The sequence below is a fragment of the Aquila chrysaetos genome, chromosome 13 (genome assembly GCF_900496995.4).
Source record: "Aquila chrysaetos chrysaetos chromosome 13, bAquChr1.4, whole genome shotgun sequence".
NCBI lineage: Eukaryota > Metazoa > Chordata > Aves > Accipitriformes > Accipitridae > Aquila > Aquila chrysaetos.
In genome coordinates, this window is record NC_044016.1 from 39,712,753 (window position 1) to 39,721,616 (window position 8,864).

Genomic DNA, 8,864 nt, shown 5'->3' on the forward strand with positions numbered 1-8,864 from the left:
TCGTTGGGAAATTTTTTTAACTTTTTAATTGATACAGCATTGAAAAAATCTTAGAACAATGGAAGTACACATTGGCTATTGCCTGTCAAATTGTTTAGTATTTTGGATGCAAAAAAAGACCAAAAAGCCGTCACTTTAATGAAAAGAAAGTGTTTGGGGGTTTTTTGGTCTTCATTATGTTAAAATTTATCTTGGAGCTGGAGGCAGAGGAGTTGTGCAGTGAAAAAATAAAAAAACTCTTGGGAGGAGGGTAATTACAGTTATTAGGCAGTTGGCTAGTCTCTGCGCTTCTACTGTGAAGCTTTTGTCTTTGCAGTGTCTACCTGTCTCACTGGTAATTAGTTGTTTAAGGTCTGAACCCAGGTCTCCCATTTGAAATCAGTGGAAATACTCTCCTTGAATCTTGCCATAAATGTTTGATCCTGTAAGAGCCTTTGATTTATGGGGCTGCTGCTTGTTTCAGTGAGTGTTCTGTGACCATAGAGCTTCCAAGACAAGTATCAAACTGTGGCGGATAGTGTGCATGTTAATTCAGTAGTGTGTTTTGGTTTGGATTTGTTTTTTTTTTTTTTTTTTTTTTTTTTTTTTAAGCGAATGGCTGGAGTGTTACTGTGCTTGTATTAAAGATAAGTACTGGAGTTCAAAAACATAAACCAAGTCACTATCTCAAGAGAGATTAACCACTCCTGCATGACCAATTTTGCAATATATTTAAAGAAACATGATTTTCAAAAGAACAATACATTGCAACAATACATTTGCAACAATATGAGAAGTGTTAGATTCCCATCTTGGGTGCTTACGGAACACTTTTAACCCAGGTTCGTGAACTGGGTAGTCTGGTTTACTCATCTCTGTAAGAATGATAACTAGGGTTGTATTCTTCATATGAATATTATGAGAAATTTTCCTTCTTAAACATTAGGAAAAATGTTTTGCAAGCTTGCAAAGTTCTTCAAGAGTCCTTAATACTATAGCGGCAAATGCCCAGCCCTTAGACTGTTCAGAAAATAATCCTATGAATATAAAAATTACAAGGGGTCAGAAACAGGATTCCCAAATAGGTTAAATAGGAATTTCACTGAAGGCAGTGAAGCTTTATTTTCCAAGGCAGGTTCCTGTTGAATCATTGAAAAATAGTTTCATCTAGGGTTTTTATTTTTTCAGCTAATGTCGGTTTCAGAAATCTATAGTTCACTGCTGCAACTTTCCCAGATTTGTCTCTTAATTAACTGGCCCACATGATCTCTCACATTCTAGACATCAGAGATTTTTCCTGGAATAAGGAAATATTAAAAAGTTATTTGCAGTCATTCAGTATTTCCTCCCCTAATGGATTCTGTGGCACTTAGCATGCACTTACCTTAGTTTTTATCTCACTGCCCATCGCCCTAGTATCTGAGTTCTTCCCATCAAAAGTAAAATCTCTTTCCCTGAAATGCTGATGATGAGAATGGACAGGTTGTTTGCTTTAGAAAAGCAATAAAAAGAAATCCAAAAAAGCAAAGCTTAATGAAGAGAAGCAGTTGCATTTAGGAGAATTAGTGCTCACAAACCAAGTCGAAAAGATGGGTTTTGTATTTTAGATCTGAAAGAGATAAGGACTTTTTCATTCACTCATTTTCTAGTATCATAGATTTTAAAAGGGGAGAGTCTGTTTTTCCTTTTGGTGATGTAACATAGCTGGTAGGATTTCTTCCAGGCAATTTGGTTATGGTGATCTCTTTGAAAATTGCCGTTGGAGCAGTGCAGGTCCCACAGAAGTTCCCCTCTCTCATGCTAAGACAATTTTCTTTTAATTTACTTTTCTGTAAGAAGCCAGGCTCCTGGAAGGGGCTCCAACTGCAGCAGAAAATGGCCATTCTCTAGGTTACTGGAAGCGATAGTCACACTTGCAGTATCTATGTGAAGACTTTGAGGTTTTAAAGACCTCTGTTTTCATTGCCTTTGGATCATGTTGTCTTATACCTGAGGAACTATAGACTCCTATGGAATTTATGGAGCACGTCAAGCCCACGGTTTAAAAGAGAAGTGCCAGATACTGCTTTGAAGACACCTATCAATCTTTTTGCTTGTGAGCCCAATGTTTCCAGTATCTGTGTATTTCTTCTGAGAATTTGTGAGCCTGTCCTTTCAGCAGGTCCTGTAAGCTAAACCTGTCCTATAATCCATCCTTTTCAGCTGGAAGACTGAGGCACAGAGATACTGAGTTGCTTCTCTGAGAAGAGCATCTGCGATAAAAATGGCACTTGAACTCATGTCTCCTGTTCCTTAGTCCTTTGAATTTAACCAAAGCTGCTGCTTTAAACCAAGCCCTTTCTGACCTTTTCAAGAGATCTCAAAAGTTTACTTACCCCTAGGGGTGTTGTGAAGCTTAATTAATGTTTGTAAAGTGCCTTGAGTTCTTTGGATGAAAGTGCTTTGGATTATTAATATTAATAATAACAGATGAGCCCCTGAAACATTCTAGTACAGTAGAATGAATTAACATGAAACAAGCAATCAACAACAACAAATCAAACCAGTAATGCCGTCATAGCCTTGGGCAATGCATACAGCTGGTGGTCTGATAGATGTGACAGATGAATCCGCTGATGTTCTCTTCAGTCATTTCCATTGTAAATTAAACTGTCTCCCACGTCCTCATAAAAGCAGCATTTTAGCCAAAAGTCACCTGCACCATTAACTTGCTTTTTTCCAGTTGAGGCTTTTTTTTTTTTTTTTTAAATCATCTTCTACAGGTCATGTTCAGACATGACATAAGCTGATACATAACTTTTTGGGGTATTTTTCGGGGACTTACATAAGCTGTGGCAAATTGTGCACCATTCCCGTAGTCACATTGGCCCATGTACCCAAGGAGAGACTTATTCCTTCTGCAGTGCTTTCACTGCATTTACCTGGTGCATATACTCTTGAGGGAGGGTTGCTCCTTCTACAGAAGTGTCAACAAGCAAAATGGACAAGAAAAATAACAAGAGAAAGGAAGGCACAGAGACTGGATAACTCTGCCAATGCCTTTCAGTATATCAGAGGAAAGGTAGGATATAGGGTCCCTGGTCTGTGTCAAGTATTGCAGGTACTAAGTATGGTATTTCAGCTGTTGTGACCTCCTTTCCTTGCAGAGGAGTGTAAAAGAGCCCAAACATAACTGAGAGTGAAATCCACAGTGCCCTTCTCATATAAGCAGATACCACACTAGTAGAAAACAGTTGCTTCATACTTGCACAATCTTATTTTTCTTTCAGTCCCCTCTTCCTGCTATCATCAAGATGCAATGAGACAATATAAATTTTTGTATATAAATTACAAGCTCAAAAGCTGCCATAACCTAGGTAGATCATAATAAAAATCTGTTATGTAGAAAAATAAATGAGGAAGCCTTAGGGCAATTTCCCTCAGAAAAAGTATGGTAAGGAATATATATTTTCTTGGACTATTGAACAAAGAGTTGGACTGTTAAGAAAAGTGTATTAATGATTTATGCAAGGTTTTTGGAAGAGGGTCTGCTTCTAAGATGCATGTTTTGCATAGTTCTTGTATCAAAGAGCAATTGGTACTACTATAATTGCTATTGGTCATAATGGAGAGATTCATTCCATGGAAAATGCTGAAGTTTCAGGAGAAACTTCGTTTGGTTTTGGAACAAGTTTGAAATTTAACTGAATATGAACACCAAAATGTTTCTACATTGGATTTGTATGGGTGTGTGAAAGAAAAAGAGAACAGGGAAGGAGGGAATGTATATATTCAGTTTTTCCAAGTTAATACCAGTATTCTCCCTGAATTTCTGTGAGACCTGTTCACTGAATTTATATGTACAGCTGGGAATCTGGCAGCCTCATTTGAGAAATATTTTATTTTTTCATTCTGGTAACTTTTGCTTCACTATGTGCAAATATTTTTTGGTTTAGCATGCTTGGCGTTATGCGGGAGCTGACCCTGAATTGTACTGTTTAATTAAGATAACGTATATAGAGTGAAGATCTAACAATGGATGAACAATTATTTTTAACCTTCATGCCTCTTCCTAACAGTTTCTATATCAGCCCTGAATATATAGTTATGAACAACCCTTATTTTCTTTTTGAGGGCTGATTGCTTATCCCATTGGCCAATTTTTCATGTGTTTTTCCAATGTGATCATGCAAAATCAAACATTCACCTGTCCATATGTCATTAAGCTCCATCTGTGTGTGTGTGTCCTGGCCTTGATTCTGTGCCAAATAAGCTCAGTGAGCTTATTGTAATGTGATAGAGCAACACCAAGAAACATGTCTTGATTGGTAATATTTGGGAGAGGCCAAAGCGAGGGACACTTTGTTCTTTGGTTCAATTATCATGAATTGTAGTGAATGAGAGATAAATGCTGCAATGTGGTATAAACAACTGAAAAAGCACTGCTTTTGTATATGTGGGAAGAAATTATTTATTTTTAAGTGTACATGTTTATATCTCTGCTATTCTTATTGCCCAAGGATTGCTCTTGCTCATAGTTACTGCAGGCAGCACCTCATTTTGAAGTGTGCAGAATGCAGTCCCCCTCTCCTTTCGTCACCATCACTCAAGTTGTCACGTACTCTGGAAGTTGAGGTAAAGTGTCCTACAACTGAACAGCCATTCCTGTGCTTTGAAAATGCCTTGTTTCAGCTCTTCTGCACAGCTCTGAAGAGCAGGACTTCACACCACAAAGCGTAAATCCTTCATTACAGTGTTTTCCATTGTGAAATTATTTGCTTGTTGACATATTAGGTCATTTATTTAATGAGACAGGGCAAGCCCTCTGCTGATGCATTTCACCACAAACTGATTGGAAATAAAGTCACTAAAGTGCTGTGGCAAGATATTAAACCTATAATTATGGTAGTGGCCAGCTTTTCATACAAGGCACTGCTGGCAAGCTTGTGGCTTTCTTCACTCAATATTACTTCCAATTTTTTTCTGAAGTCCAGCTTTGCTATAATGCACTATTGTGGGTTATCTATTTCCACAGCCTGATTTAATCTCATTTACATATGCAGCAATATGTATGGTATTTGTTTTCAATTTATTTATTCTTTTTTTGCTATATTAAGGTTTGGCAGCATGTAGTCTAGTTACTTGGTTAGGTTCTTGTTTTTATTGGTTCTAATTCCCACTAATAACCATCCCTATTTTTCCTGCCTTTTAATACTTAAAAATAATAAACTTAATAAGGAAATTCAAAATCAATGCTGATTAGGTCTGTTAATTTTAACTCATATTCCAGATTCCTTTGCTATTTAGTTGACTTTGGCATGTGTGTCTTTGAATTTTAATTTAGTCAAACATATGCCTGTTGATTAAATTGCAAATATGGCATCTCTTATTTGAAGATAGAAATATCAATTTTTGCTTATTTTTGCAATACCCTTTTATGTCTGTTTTGATTAAAATGTAAAGAGTGCAACATGGAGAGACTAAGTGGACTGCCCAAAGTCAAATATCGTGTCTAGAGGGGAAAAGATGGACAAAGGGAAGGACTCAAGAGAATCATGGTCGTCTTGTAGGCACAAACGCTTCATCTGTATTTGATCCATTAGAGAAACGTCTCCTATCCCACTCCTCCTTCTCTGACTTATCCCGATTGTCTTCTGAACAGCTTTATGCTCTTCCCATTACCTCAACGGTCTCTGTACAACCATTTCCATATGCCCACAGTTACCCTTCCATAGATGCAGTCAAAAGACTCCTCAGTTTGCTACTGATTTGCGTCATCTTTTTTCCAAATACATTAGCTAACATATCAGCTAGTAGTTTTTTCTTTTTATTTATCAAGTGATTCAAGGAACTTTTTTCCAAATGTATCTTAGTTAATGTGTATCAATGGTTAGTGCTTTTTCTTTTCTTCTACTGCTGTATGAGTTGCCATGTTAGAGTGACTAAGATTCCCGATAGTTTGATTTTATTCTGTCACAGTATGCAAATCGATTTTTTTCCTCTGAGGTCATGCCAACCTGTCCTTTCTGGCCTTTTTTTTTTTTTTTTTTTTTTTTTTTTTTAATATAAAGCAATAAATAAGTTGAACATGTGCTAGAACAAATGTTGGAAGTCACTTCAGTTACTAGCCAGAATACACACAGACTATGGCAACTGATGTATCCAAAGATGCTTAAGATACAGGTTTATCTTCTACTGATTTGTAAGAAGTTATTTCATATGTATTCATTGAGTTTCCAGTTGGGGAGTTTAATAAAAAGCTGGTCCTTCAGTTCAGCATTTTCTGAAGATCAAGTCCAGCTGGTTTTGGTATTTGAAACAGTTCTGAAGTCACACACACCCACACCACCACCCCCTGTAAACCCAAACCTCAAGTTCCTTTTCAGTCACCTTCTGACAGCAGTCCTAACTTCAGGCACTCAAATGTTTACTAGTTTAAAAAAAAAATAATTGTGGTTTGGGAAGACATTACTGTTGTTTTAAACGATTCTGGCCAACACAGATTAGCTTTTAGCAACATCATATTCAGGATCATCAGGATGATTACATGAATATCCAGTGTTTTCTATTTGAATACTAAATAGCCTCAAATTCAGCAAAGGATCTTCCATTGCATTATTGGTAAACTGTTTTTTTTCTTCATTTCTTACTATTTGAATTGCAGGAGAAAAAATAAAGTGGGCTAGGAAGTGTCTGAAGTCAGAAACTTATCCCTGTCCTTCAATTTTGTGGCAAATAATTGGGCCCTGAAGGAATTGGCTGTTCAGTTGTTCTCTCGGCTGTAGTATGTGTATGTTGGCTCTGTTTCTTATAGCTGCCTCACAGCAATACATTTTGGCAGGAGCCCTAAGGACTGACACCTCAGAGGAGGTGGGTGCAAGAATGCTTTAAGTTGAGGGATCAAGTTAATGTGATCCTGAGCCCCATTCAATGGGGATACCCACAAGGGAAAAAACTCCAAACATTGTAGTAAATTCCATTTTACTCTTAGGAAGGTAAATCCACTGACAGGTTTTTATCGTTCACCCTATCCAGCGTTGGCTACATGTCACTCTTACTAGCCTTTAAACCTTTGAGACAAGCTATTTCGCTCTACTAGTGTGTGTATAATAACGTGTCCATATAAGCAGTATGCATTTGGTTTGTTGGGGTTTTGGGGGTTTACTAAGGTGTTGCTGATTAAAATTTAGCTGGAATACAGGGAATTCTTTCACAACAATACTAATTTAGGAGTATAGGTCTCATTTATGAATGTGACTTTGATGCTCGGGAGACCAGAGGGGTTGGCTAGTTCATATGGAGGTCAAGGTAGTAGGGAACAACCGAAGAGATATCTCACTGCTTTCAGGGGCAGTTTACAATACCTGACTACTCCGGCCTAAATGATTTAGGTATGGTAATATTTGCATTCTGTTTCTTGTATGTAAACTCTGCTAACTCTGGGGCTCAGTTTCCTTGATTTGTAAAATGATAGTAATCATTCTACTGCTGATAGATTACAGTAATCGTGTCCCTCCCCTGCACAGTGGGTGTTGATCCTGGTGGAGGGGCGTGCAGGTACTTGATACCAATGGATTACACTTTCCTGGAACCTCGGGAGAATTTAGTTTTCTTACTGCTCAAGTTGTGTTTGAAAATTAAAATGTGACTCTAGACAAACATCTGTATGTAGTCGAAAGCAGAAAATCCTTGATCCTGTATAGTCATCCATTTTCTTCAGTGAGTCGTAGCCCAGCATGACGATCCACTAGCTAGATTCAAAATGTAGGCCTGTTTTAATGCCGAGTATTATAATAAATGGTGAATGTTATTATACATTCAGGTACTTTTACAAACCTCTTTTCATGCAGTTCTTCCATATTTTCAAATAACAACACCCAATTAAGCACTTGAATCAGTGCTGCCCTCAGCAGAGATGTAATTAAGCAGGTGTTTAAATCCCTTGTTAAATTAGTCTCTTATATTTTTTTTTCCTAATCTGCCATTACTATTCCTGTCCAGAAAAATAATGGGAAAACAAATGAATCCCGAAACCCTAGCTTCGGGCTTGTAAGGGTCAAACTATATCAGCCATGCAAAGTAGATCTATGGAATCTAATCAAATTTAAGTGAAACAAAGCAGATTTAAATAGAAACTGTTGGATAACAGCAGTGAATGGCAAAACATAACTTCTCCAGGAAAGAAAAAAGTTAAATGGAATAAAAATCTACTTCCAGAAGGGCATTATGTGGCACTTTTCCCAACTAATGGCTTGACTGCTGTAATTCAGAATGCTCACAAAATGCATACATGGCCTGGCCATAAAGAGAATAGGGAAACAAAGAGGTTGCTAATTCAATTACAAATGTTATAGATCAAGCTCTTTACTATTCATCCAAATGGAAATTTACACTAAATAACATTATCATGAATTGGCTCAGCAACTTAATGGACTAAAACTCTCACATCTAACAGATTGCCTGGTCTCTACTAGGTCTTGAAAATTGTCTCTCTTGTGGATACCTTTAACCAAGCCTCAATATACTCTTGTTATGGAATAAATGAAATAAAGTCACATCATCATTTTCATTACGTTCACTTAGCTAATAGATGCATTAAATAGTTCCTGTGTAAAGTTTGGTCCTGTCATGTTTATGGCCAGGGCAGGAGATACAGGGTCTTTCAGAGGTCCGTACTTTTGGACTTTTCAGAGATGTTTGGTAAGCCAAACATGCAGATTGGAGCCCAATATTTATTTTATTTTATTTATATTTATATATATGTATGTATTTTTTTTTTTTTAGGATACAAAGCATCTCATCTGGGACCCTTGAAAAATTTTCTGGACCATTCCGGTCTTACAAGTTGGTTCTTTTAGATTTCAGTACTATGTAGGTTAATTGAAGTAGTTTGGTTTTCATGTTAC